This window comes from Anthonomus grandis, chromosome 1 (assembly GCF_022605725.1).
Source record: "Anthonomus grandis grandis chromosome 1, icAntGran1.3, whole genome shotgun sequence".
Lineage (NCBI taxonomy): Eukaryota > Metazoa > Arthropoda > Insecta > Coleoptera > Curculionidae > Anthonomus > Anthonomus grandis.
Window position 1 is genome coordinate 7,612,040 of NC_065546.1, and position 27,462 is coordinate 7,639,501.

A 27,462-nucleotide genomic window follows, 5' to 3' on the forward strand; every position below is an offset into this window, starting at 1 on the left:
CATCATCAATCGTAACATTATTTTCAAGAATGAAGCTTTCAAAATGCAATATTCTTAATGCTAAGGCAACCATGGGGTGTAACCGTTTACACCTGTAAAAATGCTTTCCAGCAATCACACCGTTGACTGATCCACTGGCAAGCATGAGAGCATCCACCATAATATTTGTAATACCACAATTATCGATAAATTTGTCCAATGCTTTAAAATAACCCAGTTTTATATGGAAAGATCCCAAGTGTATAAATAAATTATCAAATACTCCTTTTTCGGTACTTTGGATTTGGAGGGCGATTTTCGCGATAGCAAGATCGTATGTTACCTGCATATACTCTTCTCCGCATTCATCAGCCACTTTTTTACTTTGCTGCATAGTCTCTAATACAACAGATTTGTTTGTTGGCGAAGAATTTATTGTAGTTAAATAACGAACGAGTTGTTGTGGAGATGTGTCTTCATGCACTAAACTATTGTAGCCTACCCACATCGGTGTCATTGACAACTGATAATAGTGTGAAAGCATCCACGAAAAATGAATGTGACGTTGGGATGTGAGATTTACTGTTATTGAATGTAATGGCGATTCGAGAGGCAGCAAACACTCAACAATTCGCGGTCGTTTCGGATACGGTTGCAAATCGTGGCTGATTACGTCGAAACTTCGTCTATGTTTAGTTTTTTTCGGTACCGTTACGTCGACGTTAATGTTGCTCGTACTTGCAACAGCTTCCTCTCTCTCAACAGCTTCCTCTCTCTCAACAGCTTCCTCACTTTCACAAGTACTCACATCTTGAAAAATTATTCCCACGGTATCGTGAAGTGTATCTTTACCTGATGTTGTATCAACAAACCGATCATAGTTATCAAAAGCGACACCTGTATGTAATCCTGGTAGTCGTTCGATTCCATCAGGACAAATATCTGAAGTCTCGCAAGACGAAAATGTAGCTTCAGTCTCAAGGCCTTCTAGAACACTATAACTACAAGTATGCCCATATCTATTGAGAATGTTGACAATCTTTTTACTATTAGTAAGACTTTTTACAGTCAAGCCAAGGGTCATATGTTTTGAACATTTTAATCGGCCATTTAATACACCATAAATAAGATCTTCTCCATACGATTTAGCTAATCTTTTAGTTCTTGAATTATGTTTGCGACGATAATTATTTCCGGCTAAAATTTTTTCATAAAAGTCCATCAAAAAGTCAGGAACGTCGCACTCGCCCTGTATTATGTCTTTTACTGTTAAGTTTTGTGGCAAATTACGACCTTGAAGATTACGAATTTTCTCATTTAAAATATCAGCAGCAGCCTCTAAAATATTACGTTTTTCAACCTCACTATTTACGACAATGCCCCTGTATGGTTTCACAAGGGTTTTATTTTCAAAAGTTATAATGGTAATTCTTTTTGGAAATTTTTTAAGTAATCTTTCCTTTAAGTGGTAAGGTTTAAAGGTATATGCACAAATGTCTCCAGTAAGCTCTTTTAAATGATCAATAAATAAATCATTTAAAAATGTCAGAAAAAATGTTTGTTCTTGATTGATAATATTTTGAAGAACAAAGTTTTCAACAGCTGCATACGCCTCTGCACGAGCGTCTCTTGTCAAATGCCACTGTGACTGTTCTTTATTACCTCTTACAACTGATTGGCGAGTATTATAATAGGCTACTTTGCACCTCTTGTGATAAAAACTATCGATATCAGATGGAAAATCGTCTACTTTCTTCACCATTTTCTTCGTCAATATCATCGCTTGACTGTGCGATATTTTTCACCGTGTCGCGTCCTGACTTCGTAAGTACAAATAACTGTTCCTCGCGGCCTTTTACTTTTTTTCTGCTTTTACCACAAAAAAAAACAACTATGACTCACAGTAGTATCATCAGCATTGCTTATCTCAGCAGCACATTGCCTGAAAAATATATTTATAACGTAAATACTTTCATTTATAAATAACTTAATTATTTATAAACTTATACGAAAACATTCATCGATATTGATATACATACTGCTCTGTTGAATTAGCTGCTGATTGTGCTGTAGAAACTGTAAGTCTTTCCATCTCAATGTCATCACTTTGATTTTCAGCATGGTGTCTGAAAAAGGAATAGAATTTTTGTAATGCAAAATTTCATACAACTTGTAACTTTAATTTTAATTTTAAATTATGCAGTAGCACTTTCTTTAAATATATATATGTTAAATAACTGATATTGATATACATACTGCTCGGCTGAACCAGCTGCTGATTGTGTTGTACAAGAGTCAGAATGAGTATGTACGGTAGGTTCAGTTGCCGCAACTTCATCAGTATTATCGCTCTGATTTTCAGCATGTTGTCTGAAAAAGGAATACAACTTCAATAATGCGTTCTTAATTTCGTTTTCTACACTCTTTTCAAACTTTTATTTTTATATACATTATAAAAATTTTTATATACATTAATTACTCAAATCACATGTAAATGAAAAAATTAACTATATACATACTGTGATGTTGAAGTTGATGCAACTTCTGGTTTAGATGCAGACACTCTGTACTTTTGCGGCAAGGCGGTAAAACGTCTATAACAATCTGTGTGATATTTCTGGAATTCATTGACTTCTTTTGGAACCACAACATCACAATAAGTTAATTTATTATCCTGGCGAATTTTCAATGTTTCACGACATTTGCACAATATTTTTTCTTCAAAGCACTTCAATTTATCACTTTTTCTTTTGCAAATAACGCAAAACGGTTTAACGTTAGACATTTTCGAATTTGCTCCGAAATTACTTTTACGTTGCTTCTATGTGAAGAGACGAAAAAGAACTGAACTGCGTACAAATTGAAAAGTACGACTACTGGCTCAAACGACCTCAAGGCTAAATGTGTACCTAAACTTTTGGATTTCTATAGGTCCGAATCTCACTTGCGTCTAGCCGGCCCGGTAGCATTGATCCCGAACGTGGCCGATGTACTCGGTTGCTTTTAGCGGCAAATTCAAACAGGCGATTTAATATTGTAATCACTAATTTTATGTTTATTGAGTGGTTAGATAGTTTTTAAATAATAATATGATATACACCATTGAATATCATTATGTAAATAGAACGTCGAGTCGAAACTTTGACCTTAACCTGAAACCTGAACTGTCAAAATCCGAGAATGTTCGCCATTCGATCGATTCGGATTTCGGTTCGGGACCGATGCTACCGGGCCGGCTAGACGCTAGTCCGAATCTCCCCGTATAAAGCAAACAAAAGGTTGTTGTCCTTCAATGAACAGCTGACAATATTATACTTATATAGAATATTACTTTTCACCTTGTGCGTCGTATATACAAGATCGTGTATATTTTACAAGTCGTTTGATTTTAACAAAAATGATATTAATAATGTTGTTTTAAATTGATTTATACACCGTTAAAAAAGTACGATTGAAAGAACTTTTTTGATTTAATTTTTTTTTTTCAACAACTGGTTGAATTTTCAACCAAACAACGAGCCAAAATATGAAAAAGTTTAATTTTGAAGTTTAGTGTGTTAAATTTTCAATTTTTTTTATTGAAAATTCAATTTTTATTTAACAATGTAATAGTTTCATTCTTAAATAGAAATACATATTATCGCATTTTTACGTATCATGTAAAATTCACGTCAAATAATATTATAATAATAATGTAAGTCATTTTAACCCTGCTGAAATTTTTATAGATGGTAGTTTATGTAATTATTTAAATAAAAAAAATCGTCAGCCGGCTGCATGTCGGTGGAAAGCCCGTCAGCTGATACACTTAACAACGCGGGTGGGTGGCATATGTGATTTACGCGCTACACCTTTCACAGCGCTAGCTGACGCCTTTTCCACCGACATACAATCGGCTGACGATTTTTTTTATTTAAATAATTATATAAACTATCATCTCTATAAATTTCAGCAGGGTTGAAATGACTGAAATTAAAAAATTTTTTTACATGTTTTCATGGTCAGCTGACGGGCTTTCCACCAACATACAGCCGGCTGACGATTTTTTTTATTTAAATAATTATATAAACTACCATCTACAAAAATTTCGGCAGGGTTGAAATGACTGAAAGTTGAAATTTTTTTTACGTGTTTTCGGCCCTCCCATTGGCCCACCCACCGCTAGTGGACCAGCTGACGGTCATTTTGCTTTAGAGGACAACTAAATCTAACACTCCACAAAGTTTGGCTAGGGTTGCGATGGTTGACAAAAATCTGTCACTGGCTCCCGGGCTATAAATAATTATTTTTCTCAATGCGTTAACCAAATTAACAATAATATATCACAAACCAAATTAAATTTTTACAATGAAAATAAATGGCATAATAGTAATCAAGAATTAAATTAAGGTCTTCTTGATGAAGAAAGCGTTAACAGTATAATTAAAACCATAAAATCAAATGCTATAGGAGCTGACGGACTTTGTATAAATGATATCAAGCTTTGCCCACCTTTTTGTAAAAAACCACTTCTAAACATTTTAAATACTTGCATTCCTACAAATGTATATTCCGATATCTGGAAAAAAGCACTTATAAGGCCTATTTGAAAAATCTCTAATCCAAAAGAACTAAAAGACAAACTGTAAGGTGAGTTTTAATGTCATTTAAAAGAGCCTGCACTGACTCGTAGTTGGATTTGAGTCTTAATTTTGCACTGGTGGAAAGGCGTGTTTTTAGAATTAACATAGATTTACCTTCAGCATTAAGTATTGAGTCGTAAAATTTAGTAGATTCGATTAGTTTTAGAGTAGTGTCTTATGAGTCATTTAAAACTGGTAACAGACTAGTTGCTACCTTCAGATCAAAACCCGACATGTTGAAATCGTTAGTTTTTTCTATACTACAGTTATTTCCAAAATCTACAATTTCCTGATATACTTTTTAATTTCTAAAACTATATCTTTTATGATATCAATATCTTTAGCATCTGAGGACCAGAGGTGCAAAACGCAATTTGTCCAAATTTTCACATTTTGAACTAAAGGTGGCGCAACATTATTTAACTGAATTTCTATCATTTCACATTACTTTGGACGTTCAAATCGAATTTTGTACCATTTAAAATATATTGCGAAAATCCCCTAGACATGCAAAAAGGATTTAGTCCATCACCTTTAGACAAACAAAAACTATTTTGTCCACAAGACAAACAAATCGCGTTTGGTCCAGAAGGACAACAAGGTTGTGACATTGGTACCAACTTCGAAAGTAATAACATTGTTACCACATCTAGATGGTGTAAGGAAATTAAAACTAAAATACAAATTCCACAACCAAAAATTATAGCTGGATACAATAAACACATGAGAGGAGTTGATAAAATGGATGGGCTGATTGCTTTGTATAGGACAAAAATGCGATAGCGAAAATGGTATTGGCCAATAGTTTCATTTTTTTTAGATGCAAGCCTCTCAAATGGCTGGGTACTTATGAAAAAGCTAAGACCAAATGATGCAAATTGTGCCTCCTTACTAGAATTTCGGAGGTATATCGCCCTAAGTTTTTTACAGTCTTATAGTAAAAAACCAAGTAGTGGAAAAACTACGCTTCCAGTTCATAAAGCCTCTAGATTTGATAATATAGGACATTTAATTCGGTACAATAAATCTGATCGAAGGTGCCAAGTATGCAAGAAGAAAAGTGACTGTGGATTTCATCCAAAAAATTGTTTCAAAAATAATCATATAAACTAAATAATATTAATTTTATGTATTTTATGCATGGAGTCTCTTTTGAGGGACGGATCATAACACACTAATATAAACTAATATTTGATTTTTGTATTTTTTTTATATCTTATTTAAGTCATTTAACTAATTCATAAAGAAAAAATACATAAAAAACTATTTTTATAAGTTCCTGCACTAATGGGTTAAAAAAAAGCAAGATGTAGTAAAAATCTTAATTCTGATCCATTCGGGATGCTTAACTCTCTTAGTCTCTATACCTCTGTCTTCTTTCAATGAACACAGAAAGTGTTATAATACGAGCATCATAAATAAAAGAATAAATAGGCAGTGCAAACCTTATTAACTTCTCCTGATGAAGACACCAAAAATTATCTTCTAAATCTATATAATGTCCATATTTTTTAATTTTGGAGATTAGGAAAGTTTTCAATATTTCAAAAAGTTGGGACTGGATTGTCTATTTTGCATAGACTCCCTTATAAGGGATAGACCAAAAGTTTGACGTCTTTGTTAATTAAAGTTTAAGCTATTTTATAAATATTTGGATTAAAAGAAGGACACTATTCTTTACTCCTAATGACTCGGAAATATTATTTTCTATTTTAACTGGATGTAATTAATCTCTTAGAAAATTATTTATTAATTAAAAAATATTGTTAGAAAAACCAAATGCAACACAACCGTCGCATCATGCAAACACAAATGTAAATTTTTTAAGAGCTAAAGTAATAATAATTTCTCTTATTGAAGTTGACTTTAATCAATTGAGCAGTTGTTAGGTTACAGGAAACAGAAGAATACGACAGGCGATCAGTAATAAGTCTGCAGCTATGAACTGGGTCCGTAGATAATCGATTTTTGATTGTACAAGTTCTTCGTCGAAGAGATGGATTAGGGGGACCAGAGGAAGTTGTCAAGTTGTTTGTACCCCACCTCACTGAGGAGCACCGGATGGCAGGGTTGCCATTCGCAAGAGAACATCTATACCTGTTTACAGACGAGATGCTGAGCTGATATTGTCAGTACAATATAAGATCGTCAACCAATTTCGGAAGAGGTTCTAATATACTTTAGGAAGAAATTTCTTTAACAAACCACAGGGATTTAGTACTGCTTGATGGGAACTTTTAACTGCAGCCAGATACATTGGAGATATTCTGGAACATAATATTGTCTTTATGCCCCGTTTATGAGTAACAATTTTTACTTAATGCTTTATAATGCACGGCCTCACCTAACGAAATTAGTTGCTAAGTATATTCAAGAGATATAAGGTTTTTAGGATGGCCAGCATTCAGATTGGATTTCAATCAAATAGAGGATTTTTCGGATCTGCTCTATAGAAGAGTGAGATCTGCAAATGTCTACCTAGCTAATCTTGAACACCAGCAGGGGTTATTAACTGCAGAAGTAATATTTCGGATATGCTAGGGAATGCAATACAAGTTACTAAATTTTATTTTTTACATTCAAAAGTAGTTTTTAGCTGATATTGTTTTTTTCGATTTATATCAGGGAAAACATCAACATGTAAAATTTGGGTATTTTAAAATTAAACCTACGTGATTATTGACAATGCAATTCATTCAGCGAGCTCCACCATGTATACAGCAAGAGATTGAGAGTACCATGAAAAAAAATTGTTTACGATTTACTGTACTGACCCATCTAATAAAGATTAAGTTTACTCACCGGGGAACCTCGGTCCCCTTGATTCAGTCATGCCAACAAACATCAATATAGTTACTTTATGTTTGCTAATAATTTACATATATATCTTCTTTCTTCGACAACTAGCTAGTGTCCCCTAAAATAGTTAAGGCTACCCCAGACGCTCCACTGCCGCTAAGCAGTAAGTATCTCAACACTCGGAAACTAAGATAACATATACCGAGATCTTAGAATCCAAATGTGTCAATTGAGAAGACAAGTGAGGGCCCTCTATAACTCACAAAACCAACTCGAAGGAACCAGGTTGTGGTCAACAGCGACAAACTCTGGTATACCATAAAAATCTAGTGATTGAGACACTTTTAAACAAATACAGGGTGTTTATAAAATATACGTTTATTAAATATATTAAATTACTTTAGGATATTTTACAAGCACTCTTCCAAGATTTGGAAAAAATATGGGACAATAAATTGATTCTGCATCAAGCAAATTAAATTTATTTATTTCCTAGATTTCCTAAGATTATTTTTTGAGTGTAATCTTGCAGCATTTTTAAGAAGAAATTAATAATACTTTCACACAAATAACTGCTTATTTCTTTGGTTTATTTTATGAATTGTCGCGTATGGAAGTACGCAAATGGAATAATATCAAAGTGTCGGGTTACGGTCCAAGAACTGTTAAATCAAAATTTTTTAATATAATTCTAAACAACTCGGGCCTATGAGTAGGTTTGCTAGAAACAACATAATAATTATATCTAAAACAAGCGAAGGAAAATAAATATTTTACCAGCTTTAAGCTTATGAAGGAAAATATATTATTATGATATGGTCTATTCCTTATTTAAATTGATTTTATTTATTTCTCTGCTCCATTGACCCGCTGAATGAGTTCAAAAACCTAACATCTGAAAAACCTAGATTTAATAACCAATCAATACGATGGAAACGAACGACATGTATAATAGGAGTACGTATATGTGACCTAAAATAACGAATACAATTTTAATTTTTTTACTTATTCAAAAAGGAGATATCCAGCTTCATTATAAAGTAATTTTTATTATACTCTAAAACTTAAAAGATCCAAATAAATACTTTTTACGCTAATCATTAACTTATAAAGTATACATTTACACTTTTTCGATTCGAAACCTATAATGCATTTTTTATCGATCAGCCATGAATTTTAAAACAGTCTCTATACTGCGTAACCTCACAAAACTCGTATATAAATTGTGATTTTTGCGGAAGATATATGGAACTTTTGAAGTTCAAAATAGTTTTCCATACATATTTACGCGGGACTCGTCGGTAAAAGTTTAGCATAACTTCAAATAAGCGATGTCAAAAGTGTCGTGTCGGATATTTCTATAAATTCGAATTTTTGCACGTATATATAGTAGCATAATATTTGCCCTTTTGCCACAAATAAGAAAAAATATGAGTATAATAGATAATAGCAGAAGATTTTTCCACTATTTAATGTGTAAAATAGCACAGTGTTTTTATTGATTGGCGTCAAATTACACTTCAGCCATTTAGAAATTCTAGGCAATCCATCAAGTGATACCTTTAAGATCATTCTGAGAGCCTTTGAGTGTAAAATACGCCTCGTAGGGATTACTAATGAGCCATGCAACTGGAGGCTACTGACAGAGCTTTTTAATTAAAAGCAACCTGTGGTAATAATTACGTTTGCAAGTAATAAAATTGAAATTTGTTATAGTGGATGGGGTTTTAATAACAAGTATTATAAAATGAGCAAATAACAGAGCTCAAAGGAGACCCCTATATAATAAAAGCAAACAAAGAATATTTGATGGACACATGACCTAAAGTAACTTTAAAACATCCCATAGGAGGAAAATTTAATTTGAAGCGGTTCTTTGTATGATTTTTTTTTATTTCGCCATATATAAATATACAATAAAGCTAATAAAAATCATTGCTCAAAAGAAATATGCTTCAATAAAGATACATTTTTGAAATTCAAATTTTAGACCCTTAGGAATAAATTTTATTCAATAATTTTTGTTTTGTCCTTCATTCCTTTCTTTGAATTTTCCTAGTTTCTCTTTTAACCTATGTTTAAAGATTCATCCTAAAAGATAAAAAATATATACTTTTAATTGATTAATGATGAAATAGCTTTCAATTAAAACATATGGACATTAAGCTTATTAGTCAGATTTTACAAAAGGTATTTATCTATTAATTTTAGTTTTTGTTATATTTTTTTAACAGGCTAATCCACCCAATCCTGGAAAGAGCGAGTGAATCCCTTACTTTTTGTGAAATAATTTAATTGTAAATCTCAACCTGACTAACCCATATTACCCTTAGAAATGAAACATAATGAACCTACTTAATCAGAAAGGGCACGGTGGATTAGGAAATATACGGGGGAAAACTACTATCTGGCTTCTTTCCCAATAGAAAGGGACGCGATAGTTAGGCCAGTGTATACTAGTAGATTTTTTTTTCGGTGAAGGAACATAGCCTATATGGCGCTGACCAATTAACCCAACAGATCAAAAAAAATTGGATAATACAAAATATGTCCATTTATTGGATCCATCGATAGAAACATGCAATAGTTTTATAGTATTGCAGATATCAATCTTGGCTATCTATACTTAATTTAACCCCACTTAAATTCACTGTTAAGCAGGTAACTTAACAGGCAAAACACTTTCTCCGATAACTAAACTCGATTATTTGCTGCAACTCCTGGACCTGTAATTGGTCACCAACAGTGGGACTATAATATTGTTTAAGGAGTAATAGGAAATTAGAGTAAATAACAAGCTAATTTTCACTTCGACTGCGACTACAAGTAGGAACTCGCTTTACACACCACATCTCGGCGATAGTGATTTAACTTGTCTGTGACAGCAACAAAGATCGACTCTGACAACTAAACTTTGACCGAGTGACTTTACTTATTAAGTGTATATTTCATTAAAAAAGTTTTTAGACAGCTTTAACATCAAAGTAGTGTATTTTTATTCAAGAAGTATATATAATTATTTAGACTTATGCTTTACGTTTTATAACTTACTTGCAGATCTGCTGATGCCCTCTCTAATACAGGGCGAAATACCTATAATTAACTTAATACACCATTTTCTCTGTAATTTTGACTTTACGTTATTTGCTGGTTTTGTATTTTATCTACTTAGTGACAAAGAGAATATGAACTATTTTAGCATACTAGTTTCCTTTGGCTATTTAAAGTTATTGCTTAATTGTGAAGTCTGATTTAGATAATAACACCTAGAGTTAATTAAATTAAAGTAATAAAAATTATTAAATCCGTGCCGAATAAAAACCATAGGGCGAAAAATAAATCCAAGTTACGTTCCTATTCTGCCACTAACATTTTAACGCTCTCCTTAAAGAATAAGGCATAAGAAACAAGCCAAATAAATCAATTAATGAAAAGTTAGGAATTAAAAAGAACAAAAATTAGAAAGAACTTAATTTTCAATCATACGCAGCTATTAGATGGTGAATATAATATGTGAATACTTTTAAAAATTTCTATAATTTCAATCGCTTAAAACATAGTTTTGAGGTAAATCTTCAATTACTGGGTTATTCCCAAATATATTTTTGGGCATATTGGAGTCATATTCATTTATTATATATTTTGAGGATTACAGATAGGGCCAATTAGGTACTTTGTTAGAAGAACTAAATAAACGGATCACTAAATGTATTAAAATTTTTTAGATTTTATAATTTATACAAATTATTTTAGTCTTTAAGAATCGTATCCAATTAAGTTATGCCTTTTAATTATGAAAAATAAATGTAGATATATTCGTGTAATATCTAAAAAATATGTTTAAAGGAGACAAAATAAAGATCATCATTTAATTATACGAAATTCACAACCAGCTATACATCCCCTATTATGAGTTAAGTGTATATTTCATTAAAAAGGCCTAAGACCTAGGAGCGTGACAATTTCATAGAAATATATGGATTATACTTATGGTGACAGCTTTATGGATTACTGAATTAAAAATTTATGCTTCATGACTATTGGGAACCTTCTAGGAATCGATTATTTCGTTAAAACTAAGAACTTAAAACCAATAATTAAAACTTAAGGAAAAATAAATCTTTATGATAGAAAAGGGTGTTATTGGTTTATTTTCCATCTAGCCCTTAGATGGTCCGGTGATGGAAAATGGTTTATTTAATCACTGTTTATAAGGTTTAATGGGTTGCGGATTGAATTTGAATTATTTTAAGATGAATAAGCAATAAGCTCTTACCGTTCGCTAGTACGTAATTTCAACTATCTCAAAATCCCGTGATTTGCTAATTTAGATCCCCGAAAGAAATTACCCGCAGCTTTCTAACAATCCTATTATTAGACAATCCTATTATTTCTAGACCTATGCTATATTTTTAATATCATTTAGTAGAAAGAAAAGTACTAAATATACCATCGAATCTTAAAAAAAAAATAAAAGGCAGTTGCAATAATATTTTACATATGGATTATTTTTTAGATTATATTACAAGTGGCGGAACTTAGTAATACTTATAAGTTTTTCCATTTTACAGTTCATCAAAAATTACGTTTTATTAAATATGTGCTATATAAAATTCAGTTTAATTATAATTTCCTTGACAGATATTAAAAACTAACACCTTTTTATTAAAACACAATGTATTATTGCATGGATTTGAAAAAATTACTGTTATTTTAATTTGTCAAATACTATTAAGATATTCACAAAAACAGAGTTTTATACTCTAAACAATCTGTTCATTAAACTTTTAATGCGGCAGACAAAAATGCCTTTTTTGTTCTTCTGATTTTTAGCAATTCTTTTTGAGATACGGGGGTGGCAATGAAAAGTGAAACAGATTAGTTTCTACAAAGCTTATTTTGGATCCAAGTCAGCCCAAAAAAATAGTAAATATTGGCATTTTTGAGTAATAGTGTGTAAGAAGCACGTCTTACTTGAAAGTGAATTTCGGAAATACTTAAACCATTTTTTAAATTCTTAATTACTGGTGTGAGTCGTTTGTCAACACACCGTTTTTAATACACATTTTTAAATAGTACAAAATTTACATAACATATTATAGAATTTACCAATCATTTTTATATTAAAATTGTAATAAAAAAGCCTTATGCAGAAGCCTTGCATTACTAAGACATTTCTATTGTGTTTCAACAAAAACTGTGATAGTTTTTGTATCACAAATCTTTTAAGTGGGGAATATTGGTCTTAATAGATGTTGGATTACATATTGGGAATAGGACCTGTTGAAAATGAAATCTATGGATTTGATAGTGTGAGTTTACCTATTAAGTGTATGTTTCATTAAAAAGTCTTAAGACCTAAGAGCTTAGATTATGCTAAGTAGATATGGTTATCGCTCTATGTGCTGTGAGTTACTTATAAAAGAATTTCTAATTTATTTATTCAACAGAAGAGAAAATTTGTCTTCCCAAATGTTCGCAAAAAAATATCTATATCGTTGTGAATTTTATTTAATTGGATAAAAATTGAAATGTTTTTTAGCCCTTGAAGTAGCGAAAACCAAACTTTGGATTATGAAAAATTATGAAAGTTAAATTGCCAACAAATGCTTGATAAAAGCTTATAACATGGAAACACCAACCAACATTTCCTAGTTTTCCTCAAATACAAAAAAATATGTAAAAATACAAAGTCAAAGGGGTATATTAAGTTAATTAAACGTGTTTCGTCCTATATTAGGACATCATCAAATCTAAAACTGTTGTAAATCACAAGCGTAAGCCTAATCAAATATATATGCCTCTAAAACCTCCTCCTCATCAAAACACACTACTTTGAGATTAAAGCTGTCTAAAAAACTTAACCTATTAAAAAATACTGCAAAAAAACAAGCTTTTTAATAATTTGATATGATTTGATTTTAGATATAATGAATTTAAAGAATAAATTATTAAATTTGTACCGAATAAAAACCATGAGGGCAAAAAATACATCCAAGTTACGTTCTTATTCTGTCACTCACATTTTAACGCTCTCCTTTAAGAATAAGGCACAAGAAATAAGCCAAATAACTCAATTAATGAAAGGTTAAGAATTAAAAAGAACGAAAATTAGAAAGAACTTAATTTTCAACCATACATGCTTAAAACATAGCTTCAAGTTAAATCGTTAATAAATGGGTTATTCCCAAATATATTTTTGGGCTTATTGGAGTCATAGCCATTTAAGTTATATATTTTGAGGATTAGAGATAGGGTATATTAGGTACTTTGTTAGAAGAACTAAATAAACGAATCACTAAATGTATTAAAATTTGTTAAATTTTATAATTTATACAACTTATTTTAGTCTTTAAGAATCGTATCCAATTAAGTTATGCTTTTTAATTATGAAAAATAAATGTACATATATTCGTGTAATATCTAAAAAATATAGTAGGCAAAATAAAGAACATCATTTAATTATACGAAATTTGCAACGAGCTATACATCCCTCATTATGAGTTAACACAACACATGATATTTATTAACATGCTACCACTCATATACATATTCAAATATTTGTATCGCATTAGATTTGCTCACTGAATATGATTTATTCATAACATTTTTATTGGAATCGTATTCATTTAATGTTTTACATACAAAAATAGCTTCATATTTTTCATAGTTTTTTTGCCTTGAAGTTAAAAATCTTTAAGACCTAAAATCTATTGAATTGTTGAAATATTCTTAGACGCGATGTTATTTCTAAAAAAATTAAAATAAGCACCAAAATGCAGTTCTTCGAATCTTAAAGTAGCATTGCATGCCGCATAATGGTTTAAAAGAGCAAAGGGGAAACAGGAAATACTTTATGGGACATGCACATAGAAACACGTTCCACCAATACAAATAGCTGTTACGTAAAGTTTTAATATTCTCCATGCATTTATCAATTTAGGTCAGTTGTTAGCATGTTTTATTCGATAAATGTTTCAATAAATGTATTATTTTGTTTAAAAAAGTGTATTAAAATATAGGTTTTGTTTGAATATTTTTTACAAGAAAATTCTTATTATATAAAAAATTTTATATTAGAAACAATTGATATAAAACGTTAAAAATTAACCTCTCTTCTTAATAGATTTTCCTCATTTGAATACAAAGAAAATTACGAAACATTAGGGCTTAGAAGCCAGACGTGTATCACAGATATTGATATTAAAAGAAAATGTAGATTACTTTATTGATTGTGTTTTTATGACGTCTATGCTATAAAACTTGATCATATAAACCATTAAATTTTTTTAGAACTTTTCAGTTTATGGGCGTTTTAATTGGTATTACGCCATGGTACTAATTAAATTGGAACAAAAATAGAACTATCCACATTTAAAGCAAAAATAAATGCAAAAATTATATTAAGTAATAGTAATTTATACAGTTCAATTTCAAGAGACTTCTTTCATTATTTTATGAGATTAATTAACTATTTCTTGGCTCTTTAATTTGCGAGAAAGGCTAGTCGTATCAAGCTAATCTTAGTTTTTGCATTTCTTTTAATATTTTGTCTAATTCTAATTTAATTAATTTTAATGTATTATCTAACTCTTTCACTTTTTTATACAGTATGAGTCAGGAGGACCGCACCAAATTCAAGTGAGTATTGTACACGTAAAAATAATTTTAAAAAATTCATATTTTTACGATTCTCACTTGATTTCAAAATATAGCGTAGTTGGTACATTAATATGGTGTTAATTATAGCGCTGTTTTAACAAATTTTCAAAAATACTGCCATTAACCTCTAAATGTTGGTTCTAAAAGTTGCTTTTCTAAGTGATGTCTTTCTTTGACAATCACTGCCGCATTTTTATTGCATTGAATTAGGGTCTTTTTAATCTCGAATTTATGTGTCGACTCTCACTTTGTACACCTTACTATTCAATCAGCCCCACAAGAAATAGTCTAGTGGTGTGAGGTCTGGAGATCTTGAAGGCCAACTAATAGGACCACCGCGGTCCATCCATAGTCCTGAAAACTCTTTGTCCAAATATTGCTTGACCTGACGAGCGAAATATCCGTCGTGCTGAAAATACATTTGCATTCTGATATTTAGAGGGACCTTCTCTAGTACGGTTGTTAACTTATTGCGCAAAAAAAATAGTTCTCGCTTGCGTGAAATAACTATCACAAGTATCATCCGTACCACAACTCACGATTACCGAAAACTTGCTGAAAATTAGTTTCAGCTGTTGCCTGTGGACTTTGATTTGACCATACATGAGAGTTGGGAGTATCATTGATGCCATCACGGGTAAATGTTGCTTCATATATAAAAAGTATGCGTATTATTATTTATCCAACCACAAAATTGCATTCACCTAACATAATTCTTAGGTTAGATAGGTGCTGTACATACTGTAGATGGTATGGATATAGGCCTTGTTCATAGAGCGTGTTGATTACTTTTTTCTATGGCCAATGCTTCATGACCAAGTGAGTAGCAATTCTTCATGAGTTGGTCACTACATCATCTTCTACCAAATTCTACTTATTCTAACTCTTGTCGAGTGGCTCGTTCAGATGTTATGAAAGTACAGGCCATAGACCTGGTCTCCCAGGTGTTGTAAAAACTATGACAAATACGTTTTTGTTTGATTTTCTCCGATGTGGAAATCGTCGACTATATTTTGGAATAGCATTCTCATTATAAAAACATTTTAATTACGATATAATTTAAAAACAAATGAGAATCGAACAAGAAAATATAATTTTTTTTTAAATTATTCTTCAGTATTCAGTACTTATCTGGAGTTTGGTGCGTTCTTCCCGCCTCATTCTATTTATAAGTAGTTCATTTTTATACTTCTTCCTGGATGTCCTGGAACTTGTGTTTTTCTCGCTTAATTTACCCAAATTTTAGTTTTAGGATTTTGATGATTTAAAAAAAATGTGTTTAAAAAAAATAGTACATAAACAAATATTTATTTAAATAAACATAAACATTTGTGTAAAATCTTCAAAAAGTGCCGTTTGGTTGGTTTGTTATAGTACAGTCGACTCTTCAGGCATCTCCGCGGAAAAAAGTCGTCTGATGTCAAATCGAGACTTCTGGGCTGACATGCAATATCTCCTCGGCGCGATACAAGTTTTCCTGCAAATATTTTGTTTACGCCTAACAATAAGTCACTAGGCTTAAGATCTGTCCTATTGCATATCGCATGATTTATAGGCTTAAAATTCTTGCAGTAGTGGGAAAAAGTCATATCATGTAATGGTCGGAATTTACAGTCGCAGATCACTCTTACTGATATCTTAAAGAAATAATGACCCATAATCCATATCTTACGTGTTTTTTATATTATAGTTTTTTTTCTTTATTCATTTCAAATTCAAAACGAACTATCCTTAAAAAAACGCTAATTTAGATATACAGGGGACGTTTAGTTTTATATCTAACAAAGCTCTGTGAATCATTTCCTTACCTTCAGCTTACCTCACTTCCTCTCCTATCTAACCCAACCGAAAAAAACCGAATTGGTTCACGTATAAGCGAATAGTAGGCAAAAATGTGTGGTAATAAAAAACATTTTAACATTTTGGTCACAATTTGTTGGCACGTCAACCGATTTAATTTGTTTTTTGGCACTGTTAAATACCACTAACTGCCATAAAACTATATTTGTAATTGTTCCAATTGTTCGACAGTTTTAATTATTTCACTTTTTCCATTTTTAGCTATATATATTTCCCCCTTCTTTGACTAGACATCTCAATCCAACAAAACTAGTGATTTCTAACATCTATCTAAATAAAGACAAATAGTCCAAATCCACAACTAGAAAGTCAATGCGTTATAGCCTTGGACGGCGACGGGAAAATATTTTCATGAGGGGTCCATTGAAAAAATCTAAGATTATCTCCTCAAGAATGACCATTTTGTTTTTCTGAGTACAATGGACGTGCACTGTAAATAATAAGGTAAGAGATGAGCAGTCCCCATACTCCATAGAAACACAGAAAAAAGTACTATGTCTTGTGTATTCTGACACTTCATGGAACACTTGCTATTGTTTGAGGCTAACTGCCTGAATAATAATTAAGAATATATGTAATAGCAGTCATTTCAAAAGATTAAGAAACAAAATGACATTCACTCAAAGTATAGTGATTTTCTGCGACTATTTTTCTCTGTGTTCTGTTGCATTTTCTGTAACTTATTTCTCTGTGTTCAATCTCGATGATTTTTCATCGATATCTTCTTTTTGTAAATTCAGACTCAAACTTTTAGTTAATCCAAAAATAGGTTTGAGCACTGTCAATGAAATTATGAACTGTGGCGTTCGAATAGAAGCAAGTAGCTCATTTGGCTGCACACCATCAGATTTTACTTTCAGCTCGTCCATTTCTTCCAGAGTGGAATCAATGAATCTTATGCTATCGTCGAACAGGCTAAGTGATACGAGGTGTTCAATCCAACGCGTTTCGCCAAATTTTAGAAGACGAGTTTGCTTGGCGCCAGTCTTCGGTTCAAGAATGGTTTTCTTTAAAATAACTCCAGCCTTGTTACAATTTCGAAAGAAACTGGCGACTTTTTTGACCGTCCCCAAGCAGTTGCGAATCGGTGCAATGTCGCATGCGTGACAGATAGCCAAACTCAAATTGTGGTTTGCACAATGAAAATCAGGTGCATCTAAACCTTAATTTTTAACAATAGCTGCACATCCTTTGAACTCTCTACTTATAGCTCGTGCTCCCTCATAACCTACAACAGAGATCATCGTCAGTATTGTATTATTTTCTCCTTTGAATATTATTTATGACATTTAAGCACACTGAAATGCGAATTCACCTTGCTCTTTCATGTATTGAATCTCAATGCGAAGTTTTTTCAACGATGTTAACAGTGTATTAGCCAATCCTGCACCTGTCACATCCTCTACAGGTGCAAAACACAAAAAATCTTCTCGTATGACGTGTTTCCCTGCAACTTTTCGTACATACTGTAATAGAAAATTGTTCTATTCCACTTATATCAGTCGTTTTATCGGCAGTGACTGCAAAACACCTCGTCTTATTTACACAATTTACTATTTCATTCGTAATTATCTCCCGTCCAGCCTCGATAATTTCATTCTGTGTCTTAGATAGATTGCATTACCCCCAGCCATCATCAATGGTTTCGCAGAAACTCATCCCCGCGCTCTACTGCATAACGTAGGAGAGGACATCGTTCTTCTTGTTTTCGTAAATAAGCTTGAAGTTGCGCGCATCGGTGTTGGCTTCATCGTGATACTTTGTCGCCGCCTGTTCTTTAAACCTGTCTAAAGCCTTTCTCCAATTTTTCCAACTAATTTTAATGAGCGCCTTTGAATTATCATGGCTGCCTTTCACAACTTGCTCTTTTGCAAATATTATACACGATTTATAATACGCTGCATCTTCAACTGCTGAGTATGACAGCCAAGGGTATGTTCGCAACCACCATAGCTGGAATTTTAGATTTTTACCACTAATTGTCGATGCCGAAAACACGAAAAACGCATCTGGTGTCCATACATTTGCTAGAAGCTGATATTTTTCTACATCGTTCAATGTTCTTCGACGAAACCGTTCCACGTCATTATCTCGATCTAGCAACTTTTGCGCCTTCTAAAAGTTAACAAGACATGAATTTTATACGTTGAGCTCATTATGATTCGGATTTATATTATAAAAAACTCATCACCCAGGTAGAAATTTCTCTTGGCATTATTATACCTCGTCAAAAAATCAATACTAACTTAAGCATTTCTCCAGTAGGAGGATTTACCAAGATAGCACGAATACTACGAAGATTCACACTCAGAAATTACTAAATCGAAATTGCATATACGGTTTACACTAAATTTTTATTCGATTATTCATTATTTGACTGTTGATAGAACGCAAGGTTAGCGTGGCCTGCCCTGTAAACGTCAAAACCGCAATGGATGTTACTTGCGTTCAAACGCTCCGCGCTCGTAACGCCCTCCAGTCTGTTCATTCGTACATGTAAAAGCTTTTTGACATAATAGCTGTCTTGCGGACTTGTGTGACATTGGCGCACTATTCGAATAATAATATTATACAGGGTGTTCCGTTGATCATTTTACAAACTTCTAGGGCAGATAGAAAACGTCAAAAGAAAAACAAAAGTTAATTGTTTATTATTAATATTAGGTAATTCATTTTTGTATCTCATAACTTGCTTTTCGTCAATTTTCACAAAAACGGTGATTTACCATTTACCGACTTTTACTAAGAGCAATTTTTTTATGTAAAAAGCATAGGAATATCATAATCTAATGCCCAAACGGGCAGAAATTAGTCTTAAAGAAATGGGCCTAAATTTACCAAATACCCCCCTGATTCTGAAGCCCCTGGAAAAATTTTTCGTGAGACCGATATTTCGGGGGGGGGGGTCTGGACCCTCCGAACCCCCTCACTGGATCCGTCCCTGGTAACAACTAAACTTACTTTCTGTGGCTGTTCTCATAAAGATAAAAATCTAATTTCCAACCCTGTATCTTTTATCTAGGAAATTTTAATTGAAGCCATTTATTCAAATATCGCTGTCATATTTTACCTAAATGCTGTACTCGTGTTTTAACAAAAGCGTCCGCATTTGTAAAACATTAATAATTGATTGCGTTTTCTGGGCTCACAAAGGGCGAAACGGCCCATAAACTGGCCTTACCACGCAGAAAAGGTTTCCCATTTGAACTTTCGCCTTTTCGCCGTGATGCCTCCATGGCGTGGAGGGAGTCGGGATTAAAGGTAAAACACGTGTGCATGTCGACAGTATGGAAATTTTATTCGAAACTTTTCGCCCATCAAATGAGTACTTAGGGTAACGGATGCAGCTTAAGGTGAAGAGATATTTTAACGCAGGATTTGGAAGAGTTTATGAGTTATTAAAATTTATAGCATATTTACATGTATGTTAAACTTGCTATGAAAATATAACAAGTTTTGAATCAGAGTAAATTACTTATCTTTTGATAATAGGTTTTTATAATACTTTAGGCTTTTATAATACTCAACCACATTATTTATATCTTGTATGTATTTTTTTGCATAAAGAACATAACAAAAAAAAAAAGAAATCGGTCTATTGCTATAGCATATAAAATGGTATCAACAAAGCAAAAAGGTAACGTAACTTAAAGTAAAAAAGTATTATACAAAAGCAAATAAAATTTTTCATATACAGGTTGGAGTCAATCATTTAGGATCAAGAGGTACAATATTGCGTAGAGGTGAAATATTGCAATCTGCACGCATGAATTTTGTGCGCTCTGCTCTGCCGTTGTTTTTCAATAGTTGTACAGTCAATCTAGCTTAAAAGTCGGGCAGACATACATCACCGTATCACTAGTTAAATTTTAAGTTTCGATAAGGCTTAATAAAAGACATTTAAATTCGATGCGGCACTTTTTGAAACACCACAATTTTTAAAGGAAAACCAATTTAGAGCACCGTAAATCACAGACAAAACATTTTAAAACAAAAATTATACAACGCAAAATTATTTACAAAGTTCCTCATTAAGCTACAGTGCAGAAGATAGAGCTCTAAAAGTACCAAACATATTTTTTTTTGTTTTGAGTAAGTGATTGGTAAAGTTGCAACTACCATGTGCAACTCTCGTCTGGCGGGCCTTGCTGTCTTAATGCTTAGGGTTTTTATTTAAAATTTTTAAAGTTCGAAAATGTATGAATCATATAACTTTTCAGAAATCATCTGCGATATATTATAACCAAAACTATGCAAAATGAAGGGAGTATAAAATACACCCAAAGAGCCCAGATATTTTTTGTATGTACTCCACGACATAAAAGACGTATTAGGTACTATGGACTTATATAGGACGTCCACTTTCCACAGGATTCTACGTCATATGTAGGTACTTTTAGGACATTTTACGTCATATATTGAACATAATATTACGTATCTAGGATGCTTACATGACTCCTTTTTTGGGTGATAAAATGTATTTGGGAAAAAAAATTACTCATTTATAAAAACTGAAAATATATTGATTATAAAACAAATATATAAAAATATAAAACAAAACATGTCTAAAAAATTTAAAAAAATTAAACGTTTAGGAAAATAGAAAAAAAAACATTTGTTTTTCTCAAATATTGTGAAATACAGTCTTCAATTTTTTTTATGCTTCTAATCTCTGCTTGTAGTGCTGCAACTTAAAATTATATTTTAAAATAAGTAAATTATCAAATAAGTAATTCATTACTATTAAAATGAACAAATATGCTCTTACTTACCATGAATTGAGCTAGATCCTAGTAGATCCTTCCTATCACTGAGTGATTAGTTTATTTTGTGAGCATAACACTTTAACTTAATGTATTCAAATTTGAAATATTTTAATATGATTTAACAAAGCTTCTTTCATTTATCAAAGTCTTAGATTAGTGGTTATAAAAGTAGATAGCAAACAGGGTTTGGGCTTATAAGAAAGGGTAATCTGCATAGAAAAATCGACCATAATTGTATAGTTTCAATAATTATAAAATTTTGATCAGTTTAGAAAATCATATTTATTGCAAATATATTTAAATGGCAAATATAATGGATAGGATATTTTGTTTTATAACAGTAACTGCTTAATAAGAATAAAATTCATATTAAAGCATAATCTTGACTAGGTTGATATTACTGGTACCTTGATCTTGCATTGTGAGGTTGTACAGGTGTCTGATTTCTTTCGGTTGCCTTGGCCAATGTCGATCTGAAAATTAGAATGAGACTTTATTATGTGTGATGTCTGCAATAGTCAATTGAGCAAAATTTGTGGCTCTTTTTTTTAATATAATTTTATTGTAGGAAAAGTGTAGTGAATATTCATTTCAATAAAATTGTAAACAAAGTAACTGTCAAACCCAAATATTGATTTTCTTCTCAAGACCTCTTTAAGTTTTATTGTGGGTAGTACATACTTATAGTACTACTTATTTCATGCAGGAATTGTCTATATTTTCAGTAAGATTCCAAGGTTGACAGATGACTTAAACATGGTAAAATCTGGAAGGAAACCATTTCGATAGATTTGGGTTAATGGGTCATTTTTCAGCTGAGAGTTGAAGACTTCAGCTGGTTTTGCTTTGAGCGGATTTGCATAGGAAATACCTTATCTTGGTCCGATTTTTTTTGTGTTTTAAATTAAAGTTTCCTGTGTTATTTTGTCATAAAAATTCCAAAGAAAGGCCACATTACAACCTTGGTAAGTTGCACATGGCACATGGTCAACTTATTCTTCCTTTTTTTGTTATAACCCATTAAATATTTGCATTAAATTTAATTTTAATTTAAAGTATATAAAAGCATCCAACTTTTTAAAGCGAAATATTAATGAACAATTATTTTGCTCACCTCAGAAATTCCTCAGTTTAGTTTCTCACATGTAGTTTTGTTTTTAGGCTTTTTTCTTATGTTTCTCTTTTTTCTTCTTTTCCTAATTGCCCCCTTTTAACTACCACTTAGCCACCCTCATATATTAGTTTAATTTATCACTAATATTGTGAAGGATTTGATGGTTTGAGGCCCATCGAACACACTTGAGCTTCTTCTGGATATCCTGAAATCCATCACAGAGGGTAGTACTGGCTGAATCACTTTGTCCAACCACCACAGAAGACACTGTCCTTCCTGAGACACACCAGGTGAGCCCCATGGCCGTCTAGTCAACCAGAGCGAGAACAAGGACCACAGTTATCACAGAATAATATAACCATTTAGAAGTGTAAAACAAAGGCCACACACTATTTTCACCATTGGTAATACTCATTGAATAATTAATTACATATATATTTACTAGTTTTGCTTTAATTTTTGAGGTACCTTGTTGCCATAATCTTTGTTGGGAACTGAGTGTATACGTATATGCGAGATATATTATAAATTGTACCGTATATATTTATTCATAAACCGCCGGTTTTTATCACTTTATTTAACTTTTATAAGTTCTAGTGAACTTGTAGATTTCATGTGATTAATGTCAGTTTCTTTATTTAGCCTTTGACACATTCACATTTGAACTTTGATAATTAGAGGTTAGGTTATTTGTCAATACCTATACTAAAGCTGAATTTACGAAGTACCATTTTATGTTTAATTTTGTTGACCTAAATTAGTTGTGGTTTAATTATCTAGAAATATTTCCTGCTTTCGGTTCGGGGCCATATTAAAGCAAGATTTTGAGGGTATCATTGCACGAAGGGTAGCAAAGCAGGTGGCGCTTATAGATACATATTCAATAAAGTTTACCCCGGATACTCCTATTTTGCCATAAGCCACCCTTAATTTAAATTAAATAACTTAATAATACACAACATTCATTCTTTTTTTTCTGCAACAAGTAAACTAAATTCAAATGTAGTAAGGAAATGTTATTATAAGCCGAATTTTGATAAATCCTTAATTCATAGGTGTGTAAACTTTTATCACAAAGGGGCAACCGACGCCATCACGCCAATATTGCCAAGCCGACTGAAAGCAGGGCGTCCGTTCTCGCATCTGTCATTTGTCTTAAAGGATGTTAACAGTGTCAACTCCCTCATGTTGCAAATGACTTATTTGACACTCAGTGACAAACAAAAACACTGGGTTGCTTTTGCTACCGATCTTGATTATTTTGAATTATTATTATGACCATATTCAATTATATTACTTTTTAGATGTTTTGATAATCCTATACCTAATTACTTTTCGACCAGATCAACATGTAAATTAATGAAATTTATAGAGTATGTTAGTCCTATGGAAAGAGGGCATCTCGATTTGATAATTGTCTAATTTATACCGAATTCGTTGATTTTTTCTATCAAAGTAAAAAAACATTCAAATTTTTTTTTCTGTTTACCCTACTAAAATTAAAAATATTGAAAATAAAACTTAGAAGCATTGAAAAATACAATATTTGAAAAAAAATCGTTCCTTGCTTATAGTTTTTTGTGTTAACAAAAATTTATGTTTTTTTATTTTAATAACAGGTTTAAAACAGAGTTATAACAGGTTTAAAACAGAGGCGCGTAACATAATACAGAGGCGGAACATAAAATCATTCATTTTATTTTAGATGGGATAATGCAACAAAACCATTAAAAAAAATAAGTAGGGTTAAGTTTCACCCTTTTGGAGGAGTTTTTAAATAAAGTTAGTAGACTTCTTTTAGATCTGTGTCTTAGAGCGCTACCAAATTCATTCCAGCTAGAGTCCGCAAACTGTGTAATACACATAAAGTCTTAAAAATACGTCAGACACTAGCAAAAGCTTAAAACTAGAAGCACATTTAACTTAACTTTTTATAAAGAAGTTTTAATTTTAAAATAAAAATATTTAAAGTAATTAATAAAAATTATAAATTAAGAAATATGACTTTAAATTATGAATTTTTACTCTGGATGTTACCTATAACGCCACCTGCTTACCTAGATATTTACAATTCTAAAATGTGTGTTCTAAATGCCTCGACATTATTCCTTACGTTTCTATCATATCTATGTGATATAACGTAATAAAACCATAACCTATGCAAGGAAAGTTGTAAAAATGTCATTACTTTAAGGCATATTTTTAAATTCCAGAAAAAATATTTATATGAAATGATTGAGTTTTTACTCAGCAGTATAACATTTACCGAAAGTCTAAAAATCTATCCACCTAAGAAAATCTACTAAAAGTCTTAATAAAAATAAGTGAATTATACTAGGTACACTTAAGTTAAATAGGTCACAAACAATAATAACCAAAAATTATTCGCACCCTTAACATAGAAACTATACGTAATATTACCCAAACACGCATATGACCAGTTTGCCCTCAAATAACATTATTTTATGCTTCATACTATTTCTAGATAAAAGGTATCTAATATATATACCTTCAAAGGAAACGTATTTTTAACATGTAAACGCTATTATTTATGCTTATAAATAGTGTCCCATAAAATATGGTGAATAATTTAATAGTAGATTTTAAAAAAAAAAATTGGTTTTTCTAGTCCAAAAGGCAAAGGCAACTAGAATATACAAGGTAATAAGCTTAATGTAATTTTTTGGAATTGTGCATAAATTTAGCATTTAATCTTCCTTTTTAACAAAATGTGGAATATGGTTTTTTTTTTACATGGAAAATCCTATAATTAACACTTTTTTTAGTATTTCATAGAGGATGCCACCAGCAATATTTTGATTTATTCCATAAAATTCCGTAACTCTTTTAGGCTAAGCATAATATAATTTCTTATTTAAAATATGTAATGTGCAAGCAGTTTTGCTTAAAAAAGGTATACTCTTTTGGATATATTTATATTAAAAGTTTTTAATTTTCTCGAAAGATAGAAATTTAATTTCCTATTTCAGGTTAAAACATTTGGTAAATAGGCTGTACTTGATAAGATGAGTTATTAAAAATGTCATTATCAGGGTTTATGTTCTTGTTGTTAACTTTTGCGTTAATGTTAGGTCCAGTGATGTATATTTATTTCTTTAGTTTAATAAGCCTAGGCACCTTTTTTTTCTAATTCGGAATTTCTTAGATAAGATAGGTTAAGAATATAATTTATTGTTTTATTACATAACTCATTTTACAAAGTTTTCTATTAACAAAAGCATGCTAACAACTAAATCGTAACAATCTCAACTATTTGTAATTATACCCCAAAATAAAACTAAATTAAAATATTAAAATTAAAACATGTAGAAGTTGGATAGACATAAAAAAAAAATATAAAATATATGTTAAAAAATGTTCTGTCTCTCCCATTGTATATAAATATGCCTCCAATAAAAGAGTTTTTAATTTTCCTCTTAACTGCCTGACAGAAACAACACGTCTAATATTCTCACGAAGAGATAATTAAATATTTTCCTTCCCTCGTATATAAATGATTTGTGAGTAAGAGTACTTTTCGGTAGAGTAAATTTTTGTCGGTAAAAGTTGGCTCTGTTATTATTTATTTTCTGATTGCAGTGTTTATAAACAAGACTAGCTGTCTCAAGTATGTATATCGAAGCGAGAGTCAAAATTCAACCGAGTGTTTTAAAATGCGGTCTACAGGACTCTTTCTGATGAACATTTTCCATGAAACAAACTGCTTTTTTTTTTAAAAAGCAATTCCGTACCTGAGATGGGAGTCAGAAAGAGAAAAATAGACTATCCTAGCTATTTCAACTCCCAACTCCAATCTTACACACTTAACTGCAAAACATCCCGAAGAAAGTTTTTGCTTAATTAAAAAATATGGTCTTCAAAACGCAGTTGGCTGACAACGTGAACTCCTAAAAAATTTGATACAGTTTTATTGTCAAGAGGATTATCCCCAAGTTTTATATTTTTTTATATCGCATTTAAAACTTAGTATATTAGATTTGCCAACATTAAAAACAAGGCGGTTTGCATCACACCACCTTTTAATTTTTGTGAGGTCTTCCATTATTATTTTTTCAAGAGTGTTTGGTTTTTTGTGGTGCCATATGACAGATGTGTCATCCGGAAAGAGAATAATTTCACCCAGAATATTTAAATAAATGAGATCGTTAATATACATTAAAAATAACAGGGGACCGAACTTTAAGATACCCTGCAATGAATTCCAGAAGGTGAAACAGACACCAAAACAGATTGGCTTCGATAACTTAGGTAAAACTTAAACCACGACAAGACAGACCCTCTAAAGCCATAACGCTCCAGCTTTCGCAGCAGAATTTTGTGATCGAAAGCCTTCGACAGATCACAAACATGCCCTCACTTCCATTAAGCTCAGAATCTAAAAAAGAAGCATCATAAGCATCATATGTACTTTTAGAGGATTGAAATCCATATTGCTCGGGTGTTATGAGCTTATATTTCGTTAAATATTTCCACATGCGCTTTATTGCCACTTTCTCAGTAACTTTCCAAGTGTAGGTAGTAGGGAAATTAGCCTGTAATTTGCAGGGTCATTTGTAGCTCCACCCATGTAAAGCGGGATAACAATCGACGACGATTTCAGAGACTCGGGAAAACTGACTATCTTAAAAGAACTGTGAAT

The 27,462-nt window shown here is 31.7% G+C and overlaps 1 protein-coding gene and 1 long non-coding RNA gene across 3 annotated transcripts in view; one reads left to right on the forward strand and one right to left on the reverse strand.

Moving 5' to 3' along the window:
• The window catches only part of LOC126737949 (uncharacterized), a 541,322-nt gene that overhangs the window by 44,770 nt on the left and 469,090 nt on the right, over positions 1 to 27,462 (forward strand). The window lies entirely within an intron of this gene.
• On the reverse strand, positions 1,977 to 3,419 carry LOC126738035 (uncharacterized). Its single transcript, XR_007661199.1, has 3 exons — positions 2,499 to 3,419; positions 2,236 to 2,349; positions 1,977 to 2,105 (listed from the first exon to the last, which is right to left on the reverse strand). It is a non-coding gene; the product is annotated as an uncharacterized LOC126738035 (long non-coding RNA).